At 42.9% G+C, this 11,984-nt stretch overlaps 1 long non-coding RNA gene across 1 annotated transcript; it reads left to right on the top strand.

Moving 5' to 3' along the window:
- Positions 1–1,863: 1,863 nt before the first annotated feature.
- LOC103162673 lies at positions 1,864–10,213 on the top strand. The gene is made up of 5 exons (XR_003486553.2): positions 1,864–1,951; positions 3,978–4,175; positions 5,103–5,157; positions 8,643–8,801; positions 9,823–10,213. It is a non-coding gene; the product is annotated as an uncharacterized LOC103162673 (long non-coding RNA).
- The last annotated feature ends 1,771 nt before the right edge of the window (positions 10,214–11,984 follow it).

Below are 11,984 nucleotides of genomic sequence, written 5' to 3'. Positions count from 1 at the left end.
AGAAACATCTCAGGCCTTCTGGAATAGTTTTCATAATTGGGACTCCTAAATACGTATGTGGCCAGAAAGGGCATTTGAAACAAAAGAAAGTAACAAAATTCCTGTAGCTTAATAGGATTGGCCTGAGTCAGCCAATCAGGCTGTCTGTTTGTCTGTCTCCCTTCTTTCCTTTTTTCTCTACTTACTTCCATTCTTTCAGTCATCAGTTCTGGAGAATCTGTTATGTGCAAAGATGTATGTTGTTGGGGGAATTGAAAGTATCTTACTATGTGCATTTTAATACTGACCATTTATTGAATTCTATTTCTTTAAAAAAAGTAAGAAATAGAAAATCCTACTCAAATCAGCTTGATCAAAATAAGAAAATTAATGGTGTTTGTATATAAAACTTCATAGGATAAAATTTAAGGCAGTTCCTAGCTTCAAACAGGAAAATGTCTAGGGACACTACAGCATCTTCTCCTGTCTCCTGGCCATGTCCCTGCCCCTCTAAGACAGTTCTAATCTCCGAGGGCTTCAGTTTGCCTCTTTATAGTCTATGTACTTCTTGGCAGATACCCTGGACAAAGGCAAATCTTGGGATTTGTTTCTATCTAATGTGTTTGGCTTGGCTCAAATCATACACCCTCTCTGACTCACTGGATCCAGAGCTCTGCCTGGTGGAGAAGGTTAATGAGCAGAGCAAAGTCAAGGTCTGAGACCCAGCATGATATAAGCCATGATTTTAAGACTACATCTTGTCCCCAGTCTCTCCTTGTTCTTTCTGCTCCCTGCCTCCTGTGAAGTGTGAGGCAAGCAGCTTCTCTCTGATGCACCTTCCTGCTGCCAAGAAGTTCTGTATCTCTTCAGACCCTTGGTGATGGAGCAAGCTAACCATGGCATGGACTGAGACCTCTGAAACAGGGCTGAGATAAAGCCTTCTCCCTCCAGCTATTTATTTAGACATTTTTTCTCTATTGCAAAAGTGATGTAGCATACAGAAGGAAAACAACAGATGTTTACTATATTGGAACATCAGAGAGAATCCCCCAAATATCCATTCATCCCTGAGCTTTATGTGGACTCAATGCCACATAAAACTAACAAATAACAGCAATGAAAAACATGATATAACCTCTCTTCAAGCTTGGTTATCTGTAGCACTAAGTTCTGGGATATGAACAGCAGTCAGGTGTAGGGGACAGTGTAAGGCACACCTGTAGCCAGCTTCTAGCAGGCATGGCTTACACTGTCCCCTACAATGCACATGGGAGCCCCCTCTCTCTGGCCTCCCTGCCTTGCTGCCCCTGGCACACTCTGGCTTGCGTTTGCCTGGTGTTTATCCAAATAAAGATATCTTAACCTTACAGACTATGAATCTTCTCGTATTAGTCAGGTAGAAATTTCCAGGTGTCTTTCCTACTTCACAGTGGCTGCCTGTCCTTTGCAGGTGTAACCTTCAGCCTCCTCCTTCCCATCACCTGGTTATCTTTTGAGCCACAGGCACAGGGCCATGCCCTAGGTCAATCTGGAAGGGACCAATTATAAATGACCAAACCAGAATTCAAGCAAAGGTTGGTTTGATGTTATGGTCAATGTTCATTTCTCTGTGGTATTTTGTCAAGATCTTATACGAAAAGAGTTCCCTCTATAAAACATGTAATATAATTGTATTGAGAGCCCAGTGAAGTGCAAGCTCATAGCTAAGTACTGATTCATGGATTTGCAATGAGACTTTCACCTGCATACAAAATTCAAGTCATAGGTCAAGTGCATGGGCCTTGCCAGGCCTCCGTTTACATTTCTATAAAGAGCATGGCAGGGTTACAAATATTTCATGAACTACTCAGTGGAAAGTGCCTGTCACATGAACTGGAGCCACTGCCCTCCTCTCATCTTTCCCACTCTGCATCCCTCTCGCTTCTTCTGGCTGCCCTAAGTTAGAATGAGGAAAGAACTCAAGAGCTCACAGGTGAGTCCAACCTGCCACCCACAGGCCACATGCACCATAGAACAGCTGTGCATGTTCCAGCACAAAATTGTCAGCTTAGTTAAAATACAATGTTCAGTTCTCAAGTGGCAATGTTCTGTTGCAGGGTCAAAAGGCTGGGCACACCTAGGAGGACAATAAGGTTAGCTAATTCATAGAGATAATCAGATCTTAATTCCCAAAATTCTCAGGTTAGGAAGAAAGCTGGTTATAACCAGTTTCCTTGTAGATATTTCTGTGGGTAAACCATGGGCCACACTTTGAGAAGCAATTAAAAGAGCAGTGAGAGGAGAGCAGAAAACCAGAAAGATAAGGAAGTGGGGAGGAAAGAGGGAGGGAAGGAAGGAAAAAGGAAGGAAGAAGAGGAAGGAAGGAAAAAGGAGAAAATACAGGTTAAATGGATACAGACCCTAACTTTTGAGATATAAAATTTAAACTCTGTGGTTACTGAGTACTATTTTACATTTCTCATGGAGCTTAACCCAACTTTTGGTTTAGGAAAGATAAAGTACTAATTGCACATTGAGAGATTGTAACAGAATTAGGCATCCCTTGCCTCAAAGTTAGGTAACAGAATATGAAATATTTTGAAATGCTATCTGGGGGCAAATGGTAATGAACTTGGACTCAGGTTCTATTTATCATGCCATCAAGACATGTAGCAGCCAGTGTCAGGAAAGAGCCGTATCTGTTAAAGAAAACGTCAATAAAATACTACATCATTTCCTAACTTTGAGAACCTTATCTTTTTAAACAAAAGCAAGAATAATTTTAAAAAATTGCGGTTATGACCATTTCTATTTAGCACATTCAAATACACTGGGGTCACACTGTTGGTCTGAGCTATCGTCACTCTCGGCCAGAAAGCAAAGGAAGCCCCTTTTCAGTTTTTGAAGAGCAGAGCCAAGCAGAGAGTACAAGCCCAGCTCCCCAGCACAGTCATCTACTGAGTGCATACACTTTTGCATGTAACTAAGACCAAATATCTGAGCCTTGTAACTCAACAATCTTGTCAATTACTTGACCACAGGTAATACACCCAGTTGAGTGACAGCTAAGCCTGCTCATCATTCCCTTAACTAGTTGACTGAAGCTGGGCATTTCTGATCCCTCTAATGTAGCAGTTCCCAACCTGTGGGGCATGACCCCTTTGGGGTCCTATACCCGATATCCTGCATATCAGATGTTTACATCACACTATGATTCATAACAGTAGCAAAATTATAGGTATGATGTGGAAATGAAATAATTTTGTGGTTGGGGGTCACTGCAACATGAGGGACTATATTGAATGGTGGCAACGTTAGGAAAGTTAAGAACCACTCTAATGTACTGGCTTTTAACTTCGGAACTTGTGCCCTTTGGGAACTTTTGGCTGTATCTTGGGACATTATTTTAATGTTATGACTTAGGGAAGGTGCTGGTGCTGCACATTTGGAGGGCAGAGGATGCGGCTGAGAACCATACTGGAAAGAGCCTGTCACAGCACACACTTGACCAGAGGTACAAACAGAGCCAGACTCAGGAAACACAGACATGGTCTCATGGCTCCATGTCTTCCTTTAGCTATTTGTTCCCTTTACTAAACACAAAGACTGTGTGATAATGAGGGACCAAAGTGAAGAGGATTTATCCCAGCCCTGAGTCCAAGACAGATGTCATTAGTGGGTCCTGAATTTGGCAATGGGAAATAGATCTAAAATGTATGTAATCCTAGACTTCTGTGTGTATTGGGGGCAAGCATTGTGTAAAATTATTTGCAGGCAGAAACAGCAATCTAAAAAGGCCATCTAAAAAAAGATGGTTCATTGCTAAGCCTCAGCAGACAGCACACGAATAACAATTCCAGGCCTGTGAGTGAGCAGGGTGACTCTAACCCAATAATCTCCAATAAAGCCACACAAATTGTGTGTAAAAGGCAGAATCTTCTCCCATTGCCAATAAATAACAGAGGACAAGGCTATGCAAATTCAGCCCTTCACAAAATCCATCCTGTAATTTTCTACAGATTGGCAGTGATCACAAGAATAGCACTGCAAGTGTGTTGAAAGGACACTGAGGACTGACATTCCCCAAGCAACCAATGTTGGCAGCACTTCACCTCCATGATGGATCCTGGGAATATCCCAATGGCTTGTTATCTACCTGTTGGCGGTCCTGAGGGCAAGCCAAGTGGGAGCGCTCGACGGGGAACAAATGAGAACAGGTCATGTCCTAGTCGAACCTCTATGATGTCTGTAGGCATGAAAGCTCTGGAGCTCAGGTTTGGAGAGAGCTGTGGAGGAACAAATTTAGAAGCAAGGGGATTCCTTCCATTAGTAAAAGTCACTTCACATACTGACACTGTTGCCTCCCTACCAAGCTTATAAGAGGGAGTGTCCGGAAAGTGACCCAGGCCTCCTTCAAAGCTTGCTAGAATATTCCAGAGGAAAGACTTTGTACGTAGAATAGTATCCTGTCAGTGGAGGGACTGTAAGTTGGTGGAAGTCAAAGGATAACTTGTAGGAGTGGTTCTTCTCTTCCATCACATCGGGTCTAGGGATGGAACTCAGGCATGGTAGCCAATGCCTGTACTCACTGAGCCATCTTACCAGCCCAGAACACATGGTTCTTAAGAAAGTCAAATGGAAGTTGCCAATGAACTTGCCTTTCAGACATTAATACTGGGGCTTGGAAGATGGCTCAGTCAGCAATGTGCCTCCCTATTACAAGACCCTGTCTCAGAATGTCACATCATTTCATTCTGACATTGCTTCCTGTTCCATCATTGAAATAGCATTGTGATTAGATTGAGGCCACCTAGAACATTTAAGTAAACCTTCCTATTTTAAGGTCGACTGATTAGTGACCTCAATTCTGCTTCTAGTCTTCCCTTGTTGAGGAGCATAAATGTATGCAAAGCCTCTAGGATTTGGGCTTAGATACCTTTGGAGAGGTCAAGGACTCTGCCCTCCACAGTTCCAGTGTTCAAACTCCTCTTTGCAGTTTTGGGTTAGCAGCTCATTGAGAGCATGTACAGTACCAAAAAAAGTTTCTATAAATAGACTTTTTAAGTGGGCGTTTATGGGTTATGCGTTTTAAATGCTGTTTGTAGAGGTCCTGTGGATAATTCCTTGTTTCATATTTACTGCAGAAGGAAGAGAAGAGTTAAATGTGCATCTTTGGGATTGTCTTTCTAAGTTGGGAAGGTAAATGTAATTACTGGAGCTTCTGAACTCTGCTCTACGCCACTCAAATACTCTCCCGTGCATAGCTTGGTCACTTCTCACTCGGTGACTCTGCCCCTTGACTATTCAAGACCAGAATGGGCAGTCTCTTTCCCGTCATCCTCAAATGGTCAACATGATCATATATGCCAGTCTTGTCTTTTCGCAGCTCTACCCTTTATCCATTTGTGTTGCTGTAATCACTTACGTTCAGGCTGCTTCTTAAAAAAAAAAAAATCCCATGAATTTATTCCAACTAATTAACCTTGTCCCCATTAGCTCAAGGGTTGGAGCTTAGGAGCAGTGACATGAATAAGGTCAGTCAGTCACTGAGTTTTTATTTACTGGACTCCCCTGCAAAGTACTGTGCTATTCTAGATTCAAATCTATTTCCCTATTAGGTTTTGTAAAATTCTGACAGCTGCAAAAATAATTGTGATGCTAAAATAGAACATAAATATATGTGCAAAGCAAAGTCATGTTACCCTTCCTCGATTAAACATGATGATTTGCCCTTTCATACTTGAGGCCAGTAAAGTCACATTTAACTCTCTCTGCTCTGCAAAGCCAGGATTACTTAACTGCTGGCTGTCTCACCATAAGCTTGCATGCCCACATGAGTCCTCTCACAAGTCACTTGTGTTAAAAACTACCTCCTTTAGATCACTGGTTTATGAATGCTAATTTTTAATATTTAGTCTAATCAAGATACATTAGGTTCTTAATCTCCTACCCTCCAAAACAACATTTATTTATTCTGGAAATATTGCACTTATTTGCCTAATTCTATCTTTCAACCCTTTCTGCTGATATATTTGCAATGAAACAGGGGGAAATCATGTAAACATCTGGCTACCAGCTGTGACAGTCATTAATCTTAATAAATTTCACACTCCCATTCATTAAAGAGCAGGGTTTGGCCCAGAGTTAGCCAACAATCAGCGACAAAGTCAATTGGAAGCTACATCATTTTCTATTTTCCCTTCTGCCGTCTCATAAAAATTCATTTCTCAGACTCTACCAATCCCCCAACAGTGAAACCAACTGTGGGTAAGGGGAGCAGTACGGGTTGAGCTTGATGCTCCCAACAGCCATGTTCCCCAGACTCTCTTGCAGTTGCTCAGCAGCCATCCCCCAATTACAAGAAGGGCATCTTATGGTTTCTCCATTACAGATAAGGAATCTGGAGTTTAAAGATATTGAGCAATTTGCCCAAGGCTATACCACTGAAAAGTGACAGAGTGAGAAACTAAAATTGTAACTTATTTTCTAAGGCTTAAGGGTGCATTTACTATTCTCAATTTTCATAAAAAGTGAAGACTTTCTCCAAAATGAATAGGGAAAACTTATTTATGGGGTTAAAAAATGCAAGTGCTATTTTTAGGTGCCCTTTGGACAAGTCTTCCCTTTGCATTATCTATGGTCTTTGGCTGTGAGAACATGCCATGAAAATTCTTAGTAGAATTTGCCTTTAGTTTGGTACCCCCACTTTTCTCAGAGATGGTGAAACCCACACCATCATTACTGAGAACAAGGGTTCCATTATACATCTTAGTGCTTCCTACCTCTCGGCTGACAGCAACCCTTTCTCCTGGACCTCTCCGCCTTGCCCCACATAATCTGCCTGTGTATCCTTGCTCCTTGCTAACTCCCTCTGCTTCCACCTCTTTGCCCCTGCAGCTTCTCCTCAAGGGTTCTCTCATCTGTCTTCTCACAGTCCACCTCTCCTGACCACGGTCCTGCCTGCTCCCACTCATGTTCTAACTTGTGTTCTTTCAGCAAGGTTTCCTTAGGGACCCACAGGTTTCCTTTGTACCCCTGTGTTCTCTGTATTCCAATCCTTCCCTGTTCCTTGTTTCTGTCATGCTGTGTGCTATGTGCCTTTCTTTCAAGCCTTAGTAAGTAGCAAGTCAGGCCAAGGGGCTAGCTAGACCCATAATAATGTGGCAGGAATTGCATTCCATAACTTTTTAGGCATTCTAGGCTTGCTTGTGAGTAGTTGAGGGCTCCTTCCATCTTTCTGCTCTCCTTCCCTCTGGTCCATAGTACTTTCTCAGAACAGGGCCTGGGGTTATTGCTAGAAACACTCAGCACACTGATCTGTGGTGATGTCCTCACTGGCAACAGAGAGCCAATGCTTTCCATACTGACAAGATCTAAAGTCATGGGGAGTATTTTTCTTCTCTCCAGAAAATTCTTAGTGTCTTATAAGGCAGAAAAAAATGTCTTAGATGCTAGCCAGACTTTCCACTCACAAACTTCTTCTTTTTATAAATTTTGGTGTCTTTTTTTTTTTAATCAATACAAGGTCTCACTATGTAGCTCTGGCTGTCTTGTTACTCTCTACAGAGACCAGACTGGCCTGGGATTCACAGAAATGAGTGCTGGGATTAAAGGGGTGTGTCACTACATCCAGCTGTAGAATGGTTCTTAAATAATGTTCTCAATGTACTTGTCCATCCAGCTCACAGGTATTTATGATTCTTTCTTTATACAAGACAAAGCATTCAGCATTGTGGGTAATATAGGGAGTATATTGCCCCTGCCCTAAACAACCACAGCACAGGAGAGAAGAAACCAATACACAGAGCAAAACTACATCCCACAGCCTTGTAGCCTGATGCAAGTGAGAGCTTGGGGGGAGTCCCGAACACTGTCTTTTAAGTACCCTGGTTCTCTGAGTCTGCAGGTGTCCACAGTAATCTAGATTCTATAAAGACTATAGTTGATTCTCCAGACACACTTAACTCAGGCTTTTCTGTCGCTTCGAGGCTCATAGCAACACTGCATTGGACAAAGCTTCACCCATTGGCTATGGGCACTGAATAGGGATCAGGAACATGGGAATCCTGTCTTCTGTGTTCTAGGGAATGCCTTTCCCACTTCCACCCAGCTTGGACACATTCCATCACTTGGTCCATGAAAGCAGGATACCCTCAGCTGAGTGTGTAGCATGAGAATAAAGAATAACTATTCCTTTGCCATGATGTCCAAGGAAGCATGGCCAAGGAATCTGGGAAGTATTGGAAGAACCTAGTGGACCCTTTCCCTCCCACTCATGGCAAGGATGAATGTATGAAAACAGGGGCCATCTTTCTCTACTTCTTATGGGACTTTTTCCCATCTGTAAAAGTGCAGCTGCCCCATAAGGGTGGGTAGAGGGAAGTTATGGGACAAGATCCTACTAACATTTGGTACCTGCTCTGTTAGTCTCCTCAGACACAGTTCTACCTGAAGACCAGAAGTCAACAATCTCAGCATTTTCTTCCAAATTACTCCAGACATTTTATTTTGTGCCAAAGCCAGCCCAGTCTTTTTTGTCTTCATGTTTATTCTTGGATTATAATAATCCACACAGCCAGCTCTTACTTTGTTCCTGGAATAGATAATAGTTTAAGAGAGAAAGAGACCTACCACCAAACTCTTGTACTCGGGAACAAAGATGATGAGTCTATTATTTCTTCTAGTGGGAATGACTGGTGCCAAGTATCACGGTACCTCAGAGAACTGACTCATAATACACATGAAGGCTGACTGAGCGTGACTGAATCCTGAGGGGGTGTTGGCCAAGAGAACAGACAGAGAAGCTACAGTTCAAGAAGGAGCTCTTGTGACATGAAGATGAGGTAGTGTGACATGAAAGCCATACTGTCTTCAAAGCCTTCCTCTGCTTAGAGTGAACCATGAGGGAGAAATTGAGTGTATTACCCACAGCATTCCTATTTGAAATGCACTACCCCACCCACAGCTAAGATGTCTCAGAAAGGCTACAAAGCTCCTGTCCTTACATCCTTGATATCTTTGCTGACCATCGCCACAACTGCACTGCTTCCGTCATCGACAGGAAACTTCCCACCAACTCAACTCTAGTACCTGCTCCCCCTGCTCCCCTCCACATTGATCTTTCTTTTCCCTGAACCCCCTTCAGCACACAAACTCTACCATCCACTCAGAAACAGCCCCAAGTGTCCAAAGTGGTCATCAGGGACCCCTTCTGTGAATAAGTCCAGGTACCAGTTGTCTGACACATTGTAATCTTGTTTCTACACATTAGGAGCTTGTTGAAGGCAGAGCACAAACATTTCTTTGAAATCTAATGGGGTTCTTATTGAGTGAAATTGTGGGTCACATGGGTCTACAAGGACAAGTGCATGCGTGTCTGGCAAGTGGGGAATGGGACGTTTCAGATGCAAGCTTCTCTTGGTTCCTGGCCTCCTACCCTCACACTGGAGCCAGCATACTAGTGTAGTCCATACAGACTGCTGGATAGATACAAAGAATCCAAGAAGAACTTTCCAGGGGGTGGGGGCATCAGCTTTATTTCATGAGAATAATTGACATGTTAATCATATATGATAGTAAGTAAATGTTTTAAAGAGTGAGATGGCAAACTCACCTTATTTTCCAAGTCAAAACTTGGACTAAATTTGCATTCTGCAGCAAGCCTCTAAGGCTAAAATTCCTGCCCACCTGTTCCTCTCAGAACTACGCCAGGCTCTCCCTGGAGCCTGAAGCCCAGGAACTTCTCCATCTAATATTTGGTCATGTTGAGATCCTTGCTTTTCCATACCTCTGGTAGGACAGATGAAGCTAAGGGCTTGGTAAATATTTATGGCCATATTGATCATTTGTTTCTTCAAATTTCAGAACAACTGCAAATGTACATCAAATGTTCTCTAAGGAGGATTGGAAAGAGTGGCTTGCCTAGCTGTGGAGCAGCTGCCTTCTCAAGAAGGGCTGTACTTTCCATCAAAGATGGTGGACACAATGGCGTCATGAAGTGTCCATGAGAATGAGAGCATGGCTCCAGAGAAGTGGAAACTTGCAGACAGCACAGGCACAGTTGTGAATCCTGTGGGATAGAAAAGAAAAGAATCAAAGATATGAGTGACAACTCCCAGAAGCAGCAAGCACATCCCAGGAAAGGAACTAGCAAACCTTCTTTCCTTCCTCACCACTAAACATTCAAGAAACAAGAAGTGGGCTTGTGGTTTCCTTGGGCTTTGTTTTTGTTTTGCCTTTGCCTTTGTGCCTCAGGAAGAACCAGGAAAAAAAAAAAAAAAAAAAAAAAAAAAAAAAAAAAAAAAAAAAAAAAAAAAAAAAAAACACTGTGGCTCAGGTAAAACCTTTATGTCAGCAAAAAAAAAGAGAAAACCCAGATTAACCATCTTGGCTGTGTGCTCCTCAGCAGACCAAGCCACAAAGCAAACACTCACTCACCTCAAGAACCCCCAGCCAAAGCCAAAATTGCTTAACCAGCATGGCCAAGTTGAGCTGGAATTTCACAACTGCTTTTTAAAAATTAATTTGATAATGTGTAAGTTACTGTGACATTCCCCCCAAGAAAGAGCCTGTGACTACAAGGTTTCATTACATTCACCATAAGAAAAAAAATGACTCATTGTTGGGCATTTTTTAAGTCTTGGGATTGCTATGTTGTCTCTAGATGGGATTATAATGTCTCGGGAACAGGGTGCAGCCCAGCCACGCTCTCTATGTTAGCAGCCAAGGATGCTCAGTGCAGCCACCTCCTCATATCAGTCATCTGGGCTGGGTTAGTACTTCTCACCATGTGGAATTCACCTAGAATGCCAACTCACAAGGCAAGAACTGGTACCCAAGGGGATTACCCTAAGCTGACTGGCTTTAGTTTCAGAGACAACTTAGTTGGCTTGTACTTTTAGTGGTGGCCTGAGAAGTAAGGATGGAGCAGGGGTAGATGGAGGGGGGAACATCCGTTTGTGTACTTGGCATGCCCAAGAAGCATTCTCCTGTCCCATCCTGGGAAGGATCTTAAGAACCAGCTGAGTCTTTTGATGCACATGAGAAAGCCAGGTTTTGAAGAAGATGAATGACCAATTCAGTTGGACACCATGCTTCCTTGTAGAAGAGATGGAAGGAATTAATGAGGCTTTTGACTTTTGGAAAGAAACAAACAAACACCCTCAGCATGCCAGTAATTATCTAGATGTGTTTAGATTCTAGAAACCATACAATGATAGAGAAGCTAAAAAAGAATCCTATAGGACAGATAAAATACCACTTTTATTCAGATTTGTTTTATTTGAATTAGAAACAAGATTGTTTTACATGACAATTCTAGTTCACTTCTCCCTCCTGTCCTCCCCTAGTACCACCCCCCACTAATGCCCTACCTATCACATATCCTTTCTGCTCCCCCTGGATGGTGAGGCTTTCCATAGGGTGTCCTCAGAGTGTATCATATCCTTTGGGATAGGGCCTAGGCCCACCCCCGTGTGTCTTGGCTCAGGGAGTATTCCTCTTTGTGGTATGGGCTCCCAAAGTCCACACTAGGGATAAGTACTGAACTACTACAGGAGGTCCTGTAGATTTCTGAGGTTTCCTCAAGAAATCCATGTTCCTGGGGTCTGGATCACTCCCATGCTGGTATCCCAGCTATCAGTCTGGAGAGCAAGAGTTCCCCGATGCTCAGGTCAGCTGCTTCTGTGAGTTTCACCAGCCTGGTCTGGACCCCTTTTCTCTTCACTTGTCCTCTGCATCTGGATTCCACTTCAGTTCACTGACAAGTTATGGGTGTCGGCTTCTACTTCCACCACCTACTAGATGAGGGCTGCTGGGTGGCATATAAGTCAGTCATCAATCTCATTATCAGGGGAGGGCATTTAATGTAGCCTCTCCTCTGTTGCTTAGATTGTTAGCTGGTGTCGTCTTTGTAGATCTCCAGACATTTCCCTAGTGCCTAATTTCTCTGTAGACCAAAAATGTCTCCTCTATTATGGTATCTCCATTCTTGTTATCTTCTATTCTTCCCGATTCAACCTTTCTGC

This window comes from Cricetulus griseus, chromosome 6, assembly GCF_003668045.3.
Source record: "Cricetulus griseus strain 17A/GY chromosome 6, alternate assembly CriGri-PICRH-1.0, whole genome shotgun sequence".
NCBI classification, from domain to species: Eukaryota; Metazoa; Chordata; class Mammalia; order Rodentia; family Cricetidae; genus Cricetulus; species Cricetulus griseus.
Note: the sequence above shows the minus strand (reverse complement) of the source record. Positions and strands in the feature narration are given on the sequence as shown.